The following is a 15,701-nucleotide window of genomic DNA, read 5'->3' on the forward strand; positions in this document are numbered from 1 at the left end:
TAAGATCCCCCCTCATCCTTCTAAATTCCAGTGGATACAAGCCCAATCGCTCCAGCCTTTCAACATACGACAGTCCCGCCATTCCGGAAATTAACCTAGTGAACCTACGCTGCACGCCCTCCATAGCAAGAATATCCTTCCTCAAATTTGGAGACCAAAACTGCACACAGTACTCCAGGTGCGGTCTCACCAGGGCCCGGTACAACTGTAGAAGGACCTCTTTGCTCCTATACTCAACTCCTCTTGTTATGAAGGCCAACATTCCATTGGCTTTCTTCACTGCCTGCTGTACCTGCATGCTTCCTTTCATTGACTGATGCACTAGGACACCCAGATCTCGTTGAACTCCCCTTCCTCCTAACGACACCATTCAGATAATAATCTGCCTTTCTATTCTTACTTCCAAAGTGAATAACCTCACACTTATCTACATTAAACTGCATCTGCCATGTATCCGCCCACCCACACAACCTGTCCAAGTCACCCTGCAGCCTTATTGCATCTTCCTCACAATTCACACTACCCCCCAGCTTAGTATCATCTGCAAATTTGCTAATGGTACTTTTAATCCCTTCGTCTAAGTCATTAACGATATGGTCCTTGTCTATAGCAAAAACAGTTTTTTTTCCTTCAAACCACACCAATTACATTCGTAAACTAAGTAATTACCCACTGTGCTTTTTTTGGTATGCTTCTTATCATGGAAAACGTTGACTATTAAGACAAGAACTATTTTACATAATAACATGTGATCTCTCTTATGAGTTGGATGCAATTACACCACACATTCTCAGACAATCAGAGCAATAACAGCCACAAAAGTTGAAGTGTAAGTAGGATATTACCAGAGGTAAGTAAAGGTATGATTGCGTGAGTGAATTTTAAGAAGTCACGAAGAGTGGGAGAGGGAAATTAAGCCAGTTCCAGAGGATAGGATTATGGCAGATAAGGCCATGAAGCAATCTTTTGCGAGGATACACATTTTCTGGGTTGTGGAGAAAAAGGACAATCCTGAACAGGACACTGAGATTTCTGTTCAGTTGGATCACCCCAAAGTAGTGTATCAGATATTACTGTATCGGGGAATGGGCAAAAAGTGGAAATGGAATTAACAGAAACCTCATCTTTGATCATCATGGGCAAGATGAGCCAAAAGGTCACCTTCTATGCTGTGACTATCTATGATTTAACAATGCTCAGCAGTTTGCTTTGTAAGCATATTATCATCAACTGTTTTTCACAATGATTTATTGAATTGACAGATTCATTTAATGTTTTAAAGCAAATGTTATCAAAGCCTAGCAGAGTTAAACCTGATGTAGAGATACAAGAAAGTGACTGACTACTTTTTGTTTAGATTGCACCCAACTAATTACTATTCATAGCATCTAAGTCCCAAAATGTGACGATAAGGAAGGATTATTGCAGTAAATCTTAGTTGTTCAAGTATTCAACCTTAGAAGAAACACTGAGAAAGTAAAATCTTGCTATAAATCTCAACACATGACCAGATGCCAAAGTTGTTGCCGTCACACTATTTCCCTTTGGTAAAAAATAATTCAAGGAACATCCATTTCCATCAATGTATTCATGCTTGCCACAATCTCAAACTTCAAAAAAGGAAGGTGAGCAGAAGCTTTAGATTGAACAACTTTAAGTAAAGGTTGCCGACTTTATGAGACACATGATTTAGAGAGGCAGCAAAGCCATGTAATGTGGAAACATTTCGGAGAGAATGAGATTCGTATATCAGACATGGATGAAATCAAGAGAGCTTGCCTCAGGAAAATCACGATAGCTTAGCTCAGCAAAATTAGAGGATCCCTCCTCAGGAAAATTGCAGAAATATGCCTCAGAAAAATTGCTGGTATGCAACTGTAATTTATTTTTCCATCTGTTATGATTAATAGACAGAAAATTACAAGCTTGATACTTACAATTTCTGAAGAAGCACTTAATGTAAGCACCTCTTCACACCAGGAGTACCCTTTCATGAAATCAGTCCCATTATATACTGTTTCAGGATATCAGTATAAGCAACAGCTATATAGAAGGACCTTGAGATCATATACCAACTGATTCAGTTGTACATAGTCTCATGAGCATAATATCTCGCAGTGGATTTCAGCCATTCTAAACATGCCTGTTCTCACAGGCATTTTCTCACTGCCTTCCAAAAGACAATTCAGCCCAAACATTATAATATATATATGAAAATGCTTTTTTCAACTTAATTTGTAGTGTGGCCTGACCAATTTAAAATAGGGATCTTATGGCTGGTACAAATTTTCAAGTTTACAATGAAATAAATTTTAATGTTAAAGGTTTTACTGAGTTTTGTATATGTTCAGAGCAACACAAAGCATTGATCTGCATTTTTTTTAAATAGGACATTTCATGAAAATGTGAATATCGGCATTTTAAAGCATAATTTAAACAATTTCACTGTATTTAAGGAAAAAAGTGCTGTCATTGTCTAGTGACACATTATTGCAACCTATCAGCCTCTGAACTATTTTTTTCTTCTGTGCCATTCATGTTGATTGAATTTTCTTTTTGATGCGTATGCAAGAGACTGGTTTCCAACTCTGCCAGAGTAAAGAGCCTTCAATTCTTTGGTGTTTAAAATTACTATGTATAATCAATTGACATTTCTGTAGTGGCTTTCACTACAGTTATCTAAACATTTTGATTACACTGCCTATTTGAAGGGAACACCAGCCTTCTTTGACTTATCAATACAGCTTGAGCATTTAACAGACTAAGCTCTCGGGTAGTAAAGGCAGACAGTTGAATGTTGCACACATTAACTACAGATTGTTTTAATAGAATACACCTCAAAATACATAATGCAATACTAAACACATAAAACCTGATTTCACAGTACAAAACCTACAACGAGTTTGGTCGTGGTGTTAATAAATTTTAGATACTATTAAAATACTAAAAGATCTCCAAAAACTCTTTAATGGACACAAATTCTCTTCAAAAAACATGGCTTGGATTAAATAAAAAATCCTTCCATTTGGTTTTCTGTGAATTATGTCATCTGGTAAGAGTGGCAAACAACACAGTGGGTACATTCAGTGAACAATGTAATGAAAAGACATATCCAGATTGCAAATCATAATAAAAACTGCAGATCCTGGAAATCTAAACTAAAATCAGAAAATGCTGAAAACTGTTAACAAATCAGGGAGCTTCAGGCAGCGAAACAGAATTAACATTTTGGGCACAAGATCCTTTCTCTGAACTGGAAAAGAGAGAAAACAAGTAGTTTTTAGTTGCAGAGAAGGTGGGTAGGAAAGGTCGGAGCAAAGGCATATCTTTGATAGAGTGAGACCAAATGAGTAAATGTGGTATTGGGAGGCTGATTGTGTTTCTTTGTCAGTGTGTTGCTAATAGCAGGGTTGTGGGACATGCACAATGTGCCAGGCTACACTCATTGTCAGAGAAATACTGAGCAAAAAACAGACACATGAGAGAGGGAAATGGCCAGTCATGAGACAAATAGAAAGAAAGAGCAAGTACCTACAGTTGAAGAATTCGACATTGAAGGCAGATTGCTGCTGGGTGCCCAGGGAAAACATGAGGTGTTGTTCCTAAAGCTTGTACTGAGCCTCATACTGTTTGTACATTACATACACACACGGATGGATCAGAATGAGAGTGGGATGGAATGTTAAAGTGACAGGCAAATGGAAGATCAGGGTTACTTCATGGACTGAATGGAGGATCTCTCTAAAGTAATCCCACATTCTGTGATTGATTTCACCATTGAAGAGAAGAACCACACTTTATACATCAAATAACATACACTAGTTTGGACAGAATACGTGAATCCCTGCCTCACTTGAAAATTGTTCAATGGTTCAATGGTCCTTTATTGTCATATAAGGTACAGTGAAATTTGATTTACCATACAGTCATACCAGAAAAAAGCACCGACACACAACTACATAAAAGTTAACATAAACATCCACCACAGTGGCTCCCCCGCATTCCTCACTGTGATGGAAGGCAATGAAATCTTATCTTCTTTCCTCCTTATTCTCCCGCGGATAGGGCAGTCGAACCATCCGCAGTTGGGGCCATTGAAGCTCCCACATCCGGTGATCGAAGCTCCCATCACAGAGGGTCGAAGCTCCCACGATCGGGGCGGTCGAAGCTCCTGCAGCTTGGAGTCCCCGAAGTCGGTCCCTAACCAAGCTCCATGATGTTAAGTTTGCAGGTTCCTGCGGTTGGAGCTCCCGAGGTCGATCCCTGAAAAAGGGACCACCAGCTCCATGATGTTAAGTCCGCAGGCTCCCACAGTTGGAGCTCCCAAAGTCGATCCCCAGCAAAGGGACTGCCAGCTACACGATATTACGTCGCGGTATGATACGATACGGAAAAAAATTGCATCTCCGTCGAGGAAAGAGATTTTAAAAAGTTTCCCCCAACCCCCACATAATATAAAGCTAAAGATACACTAAAACATACATTTTAGAACATACTAAAAACAACAAAGAAAAAAAAGGACAAGACAGATTGTTGGCGAGGCAGCCATTGTACAGCCATTGTTTGGTTTCCTTGTGGTTGGAAGTAATCAGGTGAAAGGACCGATTGCATGCTGTTGCATGGGAAAGTATCATAAGATGGGAAGTATTGATGGGGTGGAACAGCGGACAGCGGAGTTATGAAGGGTGTAATCCCTTCGAAATGCTGAAAAGGGGGCCGAGGGCAAGATACATCCACTTGGAGATGGTCGAAATATTAAGGATAATTTGTTGATTGCAGGGGGTGATGATGTGGAAGGTGATAACCAGAAGAATTCTGTTCTTGTTCAGTCCAGGATAACAATGGGTAAGAGTTCACGTGCAGGAAATAGATGAGATGAGGCAGAGAGAAGTTAATTGTTCAGGTGTAAAAAAAAGATGCCAGAGGTCCCTGTGCAGAAAGTCCCATCTTTGAAGCAATGCAACAGAGGATGAAAATAGTAAATGTCCTGCCTGGATACCAAAGGTTTTTTTCTCCTCATTCCAGGAATAAACAAAAGTGCTCCAGAATAAATTGGTATTTTAGCTCTTGCCCCTATTGGGACATTAAATTGTTAAAACTGTTTTATTATGAACATGGTACTACATACCCACTTCATTACTTTCGACAGTCAGAACAGCTTTAATTTGCAGTTGGTAATTTGTCACAAGAAGCTTACTATGATTAGTCTTCTTATTGCACCAACAGTTTTTAATGTGGTGTGAATTACCTGCTGGGCTTGTTTTTACCACCCATTTACAGATGAAAATGACTTACAACCATGATTTAAATTAAATAATAGAACAAGAAAAATCCTCAAAATTCTCAAAAATCTTCACTTATTTTAAAGAAAAGTGGATGAAGTGTTTGCCATTGTCAGACTTGTAATTCACACTTGTATTCAACCTGTAACCAATCTTTCAGCTGGATCTAAATGAAGCTCATCTCAGCTGTTACCAATTATAAGGTTTTTTTGCTTTAGAACCAGTCATCATGGAGCAGCTGAAAATTCTTCAATGAGAAGAAATAGTTATCTATTTATGTGATATACACATTAAATGTTGCTCTATTCTCCCCAAAAGCATAGTCCAAATAACTAATATATGCGTTTCTAGTAAAGCATTGCAGGTGACCTCGAGGTAGTTAAGTGTTTGATGCATGTTTATTGGTGAACACCTTGCATTTGCGGTTTTATTGTTTCTCTTTCTCTGGAAAATAGAAATGGTTTTATATTTTAGAGTAAATTGAATCTTCTCTGGCTTCATTTTTCAAAACATGGTCTTATTTTCAACTTGCATTCAAAAGTAATCATATTTTACTTCCTTTCAATGTAGTCATGTTTGTTGATGGCTTGAGGGAAATTGCTCCAGAAACTGGCCTTAATTAGAGGTGCATGAATATGTTAAAAAAACAACTTAGAACTGCACTGTTGAGATGCATAGTTAGTAACAAGGTTTTCAAAGCGGGACTTTTGTTGGAATTTATGTAATTCAGGATCAAACACACAGTGGAGGAAAAAACGTTTCGACCCAAAACGTCACTCATTCCTTCTCTCCTGAGATGCTGCCTGACTCCAGCATTTTGTGTCTACCTTCAAACACACAATTATAGACAGCCAATTCACGAAAAGTGTTCTCCCAAAGTTGATTTTTTTGTATTGTAATTTTTTAGCTGGACCTTGAAGGAGAAAAATATCTCAAACTAGAAGACATTATTTCATTTTGTAATACATTATGTGTAGAAATTTTATTTTAAACCCAATCATTTTGAGGTGGGTTGGTTCAATTTGTTCTAGGTTCTAGGTTCTTTATGATAGGTATATGCACAGAGACTGCTAGACCTGCTGAAGTGTCAAGCAGTACATGTTTCCACCTTATATGTCCACATTTCTTTTATTCATCCTTGGTCCACCAAAGCTACAGAACATTGCCAACTGAATTTGCAGCTGAGTTTGCTTAAAGGCAACTTGCCTACCTTGATCCCTGACACAATAATTTTCTGGCAGGTTTGCCCCCTTTATGATTTATATTACAGCTTGGTTCACTCGCACCAGCTTTGCAGTTGATGTCACACTGGCCACGAAACCCCATCTCATTCACATCTCCAATACAATTGCATTTCCTGCACAAAACTGACTCTCAATATCACAACTACGCTGATGTCCCAAACTAACCTGAGCTACAATGTTCTCATTTTAACCCTCATTTGAGGTCTGTCTTTTCCTAACCTCCCAAGCCAGTGTTTTACCCACCACCCTACATGCCCCCTGAGAACTGTGGTCCACAGCCTTCTTACTTTCCTCCACTACAGAACTAGTGGACTGTTATGTTCTTGTTTGTGCATGGAAGACCTGTCTATCATGCCAAATATCTTTGGCTTCAACCATAATAAATTACCATTATAGGAGCCAATTACAAAATAAACAAGCCTGGCTCTCAATTGTTAATCTAATAAGCTCGAGGCCATAGCAAGTAATGTTGCAGAAATCATTGCAGGGAGACTGATAGATAACCCGTAGGATGCCCTTCCATGTTTAGTCATAGTCTTCACCTGTTCTATTACCCATCAAAACTGCCTTAATATAAATAGTCCAAAGTTCTTCAATTTAAAGATGCCCATACATTGCAGTATCATTGTCTACATCACAATTACAAAGCAGCCAAAAACTCCCTTGGAGAGTTCCCCTGTGTGCCACAAGAGCTCCAATTTCATCTAAATAAAGTCAACAGTGGATGAAACAAGATTATCCGCTGACATATTTAGTCTACTGATCAAAGCTTTTCTTGAGTTGTTTTCTTTTTCTTAATTTTAGAAATACAGATGTACAACATCATTACTATATCACCTTTTCCTCATCATCTGATGGACATGACCAAATACATGCACAAAAGGAAAAAAAATGATGCCTCATAAAACATAAATTAGATTTGTTTGTGTAACATATTTCAGATGATCAACTGATTTCTTGCCATTTCCACAGTTATACTGAATATTCATAATAGCTGTAATTGTGACCTATTAAATGATCTGTTAATTCTGATTACAATTCTGATTGTTACGATCAGAAATGTTTATTGCTACTCCAAACAACAGTCTCCTCTGTCACTTAAGCTTCAAGTGTCTGAACAAATCAAATTCAGTGCCTATGAAAAAGAGTTGTATTAGACTTGCAAGATATTTCAGAAAGTTCTCTATGAAACACTGTTACTTAAGCTCAACGTTGTGAAAATTAAGGACAAATCTTGGATATGGATAAGTAATCTAGGACTGCAGCTGTAAGCTCCATTCTGCGAATCGTCGTCTGTTTTAATGGTGCCACTCTGGATTTTCCCATTATGAAGTCGTGATTGTATTGCTTTACCAGAAGTTCCTCTAGGTTTGCAATGCATATTCAATTGACAGCAGCAGCAGGGCAACCATTTCCATCCCTGCTGTCGTGGTCTCTTCTCCATAGTTGATCCATCCCAGTAGGGTTTTCACAGTGTATGGTCCATCCCCTTGACTATTGACCAGCTCCCGAGGTTCCAATACCTTTGAAGCATTTGCCCTGATGAGTAGGTCAATGCCAGAGTCTATTTCAGGAATCTTGACATCCTTCAAGTAAGGCCATTGTTTCAGTTATTGTCTACGATGTTCAACTAAGAAACAGGCATGGTCTTATGTGTGAACACATCCAATAGTTGAATAAAATTGCCTTTGTCCAGACTAGATATCTCCAAACCTGATATAAGATGACTGGTCACAGGCTTCACCTGATTCATGGTACCCATGAGAATTTCGGTCCTTGGTCCTGAAATGTTCAGCCTTCTCGTCAACCCTTCTGTGCAGAAGGTAGATGAACTTCCATGATCCAAAAATCCGTATGTTTGCAATACTGTACTCCCCTTGTGGCTCTTTACGTACTGGTACAATAGGGAAGATGGAGGTTTCATCACCGGCCCCAATATGCCCACACGAGAACAGCATCACTCGCAATTGGCTTTTCTTTCTTTTTTGTACGTTCTGGTTTCCTTTCTTTGTCCTTTTGTTCAATACGAAATATTTCAGGATGATTTTCTTGCATCTGTGCTTCTACAGATTCTATAGTCGTTGCAAAACTGCATCTGGTCATTTGCTGCTTTTCTCTTGCCTTAGCAAAGGTTGGGCCTTTGACAATTCCTCTTTTCAAATAAGAGTTCATCCCATCAGACACTATCGAGCTGTTTCTTGATTTCATAGCATCAAGTACATTGAGTCTTGTCTTGGTTGCTGCCATTTCAGCATCTAGTTCCAATCATTCCTTCTGTCTTCTCAGCTGTTCCTTCTTTCTCTTCCGCTCTTCCTCCATTTCCAATTGTCTTCTCTTCTCTACTTCCTCCATTTCCAATTGTTTTCTCTTCAGTTCTTCAATTCTTCTTCTTGTGCCTCAGTCTTCCATATAGACAGCCCTATCTGCCTTAGCTTTTATCCGAGCAGAGAGCGTTGAAGATGCACATGATGAAGAACGAGATTGGAGGCTCAATTTAAAGTTTTTTCTCTTCTTTTCAATTAACAATGCTATGTCTTTCAATTGTTCTTTCTTTCTTCTCAGTTGTTTTTCTTTTATTTTCAACTATCTTTTCTTCTGTTTTTCTTCTTCTGGCTTTTCAGGGTTGTAACTTATTTCAAGACATAAGAGAACTTTGAAGAACCACAAAATGAAGAAAAAACATTTTCCCCTTGGGAATCCACTCTGATGTCACCACCTTGTGGCTGAACATCAGATCTAACCACAGACATATTTGTACGTCACTGTCCCTTTAAGACGTGTTGAAGTAAAGTCGTATCTATCACAAGAATTCGAAGCAACTGATATCTTGCGATGCCCAAGATCACTTCTTTGTTCTCAGCATTTCCAAAATTTTTCAGTAGCAGCTTTCCAATACAACTTCTGAAAAACAGTTTTTCCAATAAAGTTTAATGCTGTACTTCTCCCTGCGCAAAGGCTTTCGAAGTTTTCAATCTCCGTTAGACCGATCAGCGCAGGTAATGACACTGTCAGTCTGTGAAATTTGGTACAGGCTAATCCCTGTTCCGTCCAGTCGATTTCCAAGCTCCAGTCTCCCGCCTAGAGTCAATTATAACTTAAAACTAGACCAAGTGGACCCATTGGGCCCAAACCTCTCGCATTGGTGCAGCACCCTCTCCTCTCCCCTCTCCCCCTCTCCCCCCCCCACCTCCCCACCTCCCCCCCTCCCCCGCCTCCCCTCCCACCTCCCCTTCCCCCCCCCATCCCCAAACAGATAGTATTTCTCCCGTCGTAAACTTGGTAAGAATTGTACCTAGCTAGCCATGGCTCCACTCGTGTCTGACACATCACTTCTCCGCGTTCCCAATTATAGTCATAGTTCTGGCTCCTCCCCTGGTTCCTCCCAGTCCATATATGCACATATGCCCATATACGTAAGCCTAGTATTCATCTCACGACAACCCCCAAGAGCCCAAAAATAATACAGCAGGATATAAAATAATATAATATGCTAAGATAGCTAATAAACACAAATGGCTCCTACAGATATATATTTAGTAAGGTTGTGTAATGTACTTCGAAACATAGAATTGAATTTAAAAAAGAAACTACTTATTTGATACGTTATATCAAAGAGGAACCTAGTAAATTGAAATTGGGACGATGATTATTTCTAAAAAAAATCAAAAATTGGGCTCTAACGTAATAGAGGTTACAAGTAAAATATTTATAGAATTAACAGAATAGATAATGTGCTTTAATCAGTATAAAATACTGCACTTTGGAAGAAATTTGCGCAACAAATGCAGTCCATCAATGTTGCTGAAGCAGATGTCAATATTGACAGTTAAAAGCTAATAGAGTAATGTGTTATGCTCTGGGGCACACAGGAACTGGACTCAAACGCACGACTCACACATAAGAGTCAATTTGGAGAAAATAAAGGCGTTCTTTAATTTTCACATTAAAGAACACTGCGATTCGAACCAAAAACTCTAAACTTACTCAGCTACAAAAACATTAGTTACAAAAATTACTTACTAGCTATGCTACGACCGAGAGCACATGAATCACAATACGAACTGGCACAGGACAAAGGGAGGCGTGGACTATATATACATGAGGTAAGGGCACACAGGTGGAAACAATCAAGGCGGGGCTGACAATTACAATGGCAGGAAGTCAAGGGACCTGAAATGAGAATCTAAACACAGAACATGTCACAAGACTAACAGATCTGACGGGACATTACAGTACCCCCCCCCCTTCAGGACCGACTCCTGACGGTCCAGGCTGGTCAGGATGAGTCTTGTCAAAGTCCTTGATCAAAGTTTTGTCCAAAATGAAGCTGGCAGGAATCCAGCACCTCTCCTCAGGACCGTAGCCTTCCCAGTCGACCAGAAACTGGCGACCGCGACCTCTCTTGCGGACTGCAAGAAGTGCCTTAACTGTGTAGACCGGACCACCGTCGACGAGCCGGGGGGGATGGAGGGGGCTTGGAGGCGGGCACGAGTGCACTTTCCTTGACCGGTTTTATTTTGCTGACGTGGAATGTAGGGTGAACACTTAATGACCTGGGGAGTTGTAGACGGACCGAAACAGGGTTAATGACTTTCGAAATGGGAAATGGACCCACGAACCTTGGAGCCAGCTTTCTGGCATGGACGTGAAGTGGCAAGTCCTTTGTAGACAGCCATACCTTCTGGCCTGGGGGATAATGCGGAGCGGATCTGCGGTGTCGGTCGGCTGCCGCTTTCATCCGGGACTGACACCGGAGTAGAACCCTCCGAGCTCCGTCCCAGATTCGGCGACAGCGTCGGATCATGGCGTGGGCAGAAGGCACCGTCACCTCACCCTCATAAGCCGAGAACAAGGGGGGCTGGTAGCCGTAGGCACACTGGAAGGGTGCGAGTCCCGTGGCAGCCGTAGGAAGCGTGTTGCGTGCGTACTCGACCCAGATGAGATGGTCGCTCCAGGTGGTCTGGTTCTGCGCGATCAGACAGCGCAAGCAGGTCTCGAGCTCCTGGTTCATCCGCTCAGTCTGGCCATTGGATTGCGGATGGTAACCAGAAGACAGGCTGACGGTGGCACCTATGAGGGAACAAAACTCACTCCAAAACTTGGACACAAACTGAGGACCTCGGTCCGAGACAATGTCTGTAGGGAAACCATGGATACGGAAAACGTGAGACATCATTACCTCTGCCGTCTCTTTGGCAGAGGGGAGCTTGGCCACAGCGATAAAATGTACCATATTTGAAAATCGGTCTACCACCGTCAGGACAGTTGTGTTACCTTTGGAGGCCGGCAACCCAGTAACAAAGTCAATGGAGATGTGGGACCAGGGCCTCTGAGGGACTGAAAGTGGGTGCAGCAGGCCCGCTTGGGCTTGTCTGGAGGGCTTGCTCCTTGCACAGACAGGGCAGGCGGCCACATATTCAGCTACATCCTTCTCAAGTGAAGGCCACCAAAAATGCTGTTTAACCACAAAAACAGTTCTCGGCACCTGGATGGCATGTGAGCAGGGACGTGTGAGCCCAGTGGATTACCTGGGGGCGCAATGTCACAGGAACAAACAAACAGTTAGTAGGACAGCCACTCGGTGCTGGAGTCTCATCATTAGCCTGCTTCACATCTGTTTCGATCTGCCAAGACACCGCTCCTACCACACGGTTAAGTGGCAGGATGGGTTCGGGTTCTCTGGTATCAGGTTCAGTGTCATAAAGTCGGGACAGGGCGTCTGGTTTTGTGTTCTGGGAACCGGGCCTGTAAGACAGAGAAAAGTTGAACCTACTAAAAAACAGAGTCCATCTGGCCTGACGTGAGTTGAGTCTCTTGGCTTTACGGATGTATTCCAGGTTCTTGTGATCTGTCCATACCAGAAAAGGCTGCTCGGCCCCCTCCAGCCAGTGCCTCCACTCCCCCAATGCGGCTCTGACCGCCAGCAGTTCTTTGTTTCCGACATCGTAATTTTTTTCTGCGGGGGTCAACTTACGTGACAGGTAGGCGCAGGGATGAATCCGGTTGTCCTTCTCCGCTCTCTGGGAAAGTACCGCCCCAATCCCCTCGTTGGAGGCATCCACCTCCACAATGAACTGTCTCTGGGGATCTGGGATGGTCAGAACAGGAGCGTTGGTGAACAATGTTTTGAGGCGCTGGAAGGCGGCTTCGGCCTGAGGATTCCACTGGAACTGGGTCTTGGAAGACGTGAGAGAGTGCAGAGGAGCAGCAACAGCACTGAAGTCTCTAATAAAACGTCTGTAAAAGTTTGCAAATCCGAGAAACTGTTGCACCTTCTTTCTGTTAGTGGGGGTGGGCCAATCGGCCACCGCACTGACCTTACCAGGGTCCATCTGGATGTGGTCGGCCGATATAATGTAGCCCAGAAAGGACATTGTGTCTGCGTGGAAGTCGCACTTCTCGGCCTTCACATACAGACGGTTAGCTAAGAGCTTCTGCAACACACACTTGACATGACGCTCATGAGACTGTATGTCTGGAGAGAAGATAAGAATGTCATCAAGGTAGACAAAAACACACTCATTGAGAAATTCCCTGAGGACCTCGTTCATAAAAGCTTGGAAGACTGCGGGGGCATTGGTTAACCCGAACGGCATCACCAAATACTCGTAGTGCCCGTTAGGGGTGTTAAACCCAGTTTTCCACTCATCCCCCTCTCTGATTCTCACTAGATGGTATGCATTCCTTAAGTCTAGTTTAGTGAATACTTTGGCTTTGTGCAACAGTTCAAAAGCAGAAGACATCAAAGGAAGTGGGTAACGATTCTTGATCGTAATCTCGTTTAGGGAGCTGTAATCTATGCAGGGACGAAGTGACCCATCTTTCTTGCCCACAAAGAAAAACCCCACGCCTGCTGCCGAGGAGGACGGGCGAATAATGCCCGTCCTCAGGGAGGACTCAATGTACTCATCCATCGCCTTCCTCTCGGGGCCGGATATGGAGTACAGTCGCCTCTTGGGAATAGGGGCCCCCGGCAGCAGGTTGATAGCGCAGTCGAAAGGTCGATGAGGAGGTAGGGTGGTGGCCCTGGACTTGTTGAACACCTCCTTCAGTTCATGGTAACAGGGTGGAACCTTCAACAGATCGGGATAGTCATCATCATCATTAGAAATCTTTATTTCTTCAGATTTAAGAACATTTATTCCCAAAACCGCCCCGATCTTCCCGTAACTCACCCCTTTGTTCACTGGTTCAACAAGACATGATTGTGTGCACTCAACCCCCCATCGTCTGATCTTACCAGATCGCCAATCAATCTGAGGATTGTGTTTCTGCAGCCAAGGGAAACCAAAGACCAAGGGATGTTGAGCTGAGTCAAACAAGTGAAAAGACATTATCTCCACATGGTTAGCATTGAACATGACTTTGACAGGTTCTGTACGATGAGTTATCTCAAACAACTGACGTCCATCTAAAGCGCTCGCCACAATAGGTTGCAACAAGGGCACAGATTTAACCTTATACGATCGAGCTAGAGTCCAGTCCATGAGACTCTCGTCGGCTCCGGAGTCGATCAAAACCCCCCGAGTCACAATTTGCTGATTCAGAGTGAGGGTGGCCTGTGTCAGAGGTCGAGGAGGTAAGTCGAAACGGGGAATTGGCTCACCAGTGTCCTCCTTTTCACTGGTGAGCCACCCCCTTTTACCGAGCAGTCGGCCAGACGGTGTCCTTGTTGACCGCAGTAAAAGCAGGCTCCGTCCTTCAGGCGGCGCTGTCGCTGCTCCGGAGTCAGCCTGGTTCGTCCTAGCTGCATGGGTTCCTCCGACGGCTGAGAGGACGCTGTTTTCTCCGGCCAGCGATGGACAGGGAACGATGACTTCTTCGGTGTGAAGGACCCGGAGGAGCGCCCCTGGTGATTGGGAGGACGATCAGCAGCCTGGTGTCTTTCCTTTTCCTTTATCCTGTTATCGACACGAATAGCCCTGGTAATTAATGTCTCTAGATCACTGGGTAACTCAAAAGGTGAAAGTCTGTCCTTTATAGCCTCCGACAACCCATTCATGAATGCATCCACTTGTGCAGGCATATTCCACCCACTGTCTGTTGCAAGGGTTCGGAAGTTAATGGCATAGTCTATCACTGGGCGAGTGTTCTGTTTTAGCTGCAGTAAGACTCGGGAAGCTTCCTTAGCAGAGGAAGTGTGATCAAAAATACTGCTAAATGTTCTTTGGAAGAGGTCTAGATCCTGACAGACTGTGGAGCCCCGAGACCACTCCGCAGTGGCCCATGCTGCGGCTCGTCCCGTCAAATGGGACACAATAAATGCTACCCTGGCCTGGCCTGAGGGGAAGTGTGCAGGGTTATGCTTGAAGTGATGATCACATTGTACAAGGAATGATCTACAATTCTCCGAGTCTCCAGAGAACTTATCTGGTGAAGCCAGGCGTAGAATCAGCGTGGGGTTCGCAGGTGTGGCCGGAACAGCAGGCGGATGGCCGGCTGAACGTTCAACGTGAGCCAGTGGAGAAGCTGCCGAGGTTGGGTCGAGACGAGCCAGAACCTGATGGAGTTGTACAGTGAGGTGGTTAATCTGGGTCGTCACTGATGACTGGAACTCGCCTTGTCTATCGTTCAGCTCGCGCACCCCGTGACTGACTGAGCGCAGCTGCTCCTCTTGGTGCTGGATCTTAGTGCCCTGGTTGGCAAGGGCTGATTTCCAAATCTTAGAGTCGGCTGAGTCCATATTATGGCCAGTTCGTTCTGTTATGCTCTGGGGCACACAGGAACTGGACTCAAACGCTCGACTCACACACAAGAGTCAATTTGGAGAAAATAAAGGCGTTCTTTAATTTTCACATTAAAGAACACTGCGATTCGAACCAAAAACTCTAAACTTACTCAGCTACAAAAACATTAGTTACAAAAATTACTTACTAGCTATGCTACGACCGAGAGCACATGAATCACAATACGAACTGGCACAGGACAAAGGGAGGCGTGGACTATATATACATGAGATAAGGGCACACAGGTGGAAACAATCAAGGCGGGGCTGACAATTACAATGGCAGGAAGTCAAGGGACCTGAAATGAGAATCTAAACCCAGAACATGACACAAGACTAACAGATCTGACGGGACATTACATAATGTCTGTTTTTAAGGATCCGATTTATGAAGAGAAACTGGTTAAACAGCTTTTTCCTCCGGAATTATGACATCTGGCAAGATTTTAT

Source organism: Rhinoraja longicauda, chromosome 10, assembly GCF_053455715.1.
Source record: "Rhinoraja longicauda isolate Sanriku21f chromosome 10, sRhiLon1.1, whole genome shotgun sequence".
NCBI classification, from domain to species: Eukaryota; Metazoa; Chordata; class Chondrichthyes; order Rajiformes; family Arhynchobatidae; genus Rhinoraja; species Rhinoraja longicauda.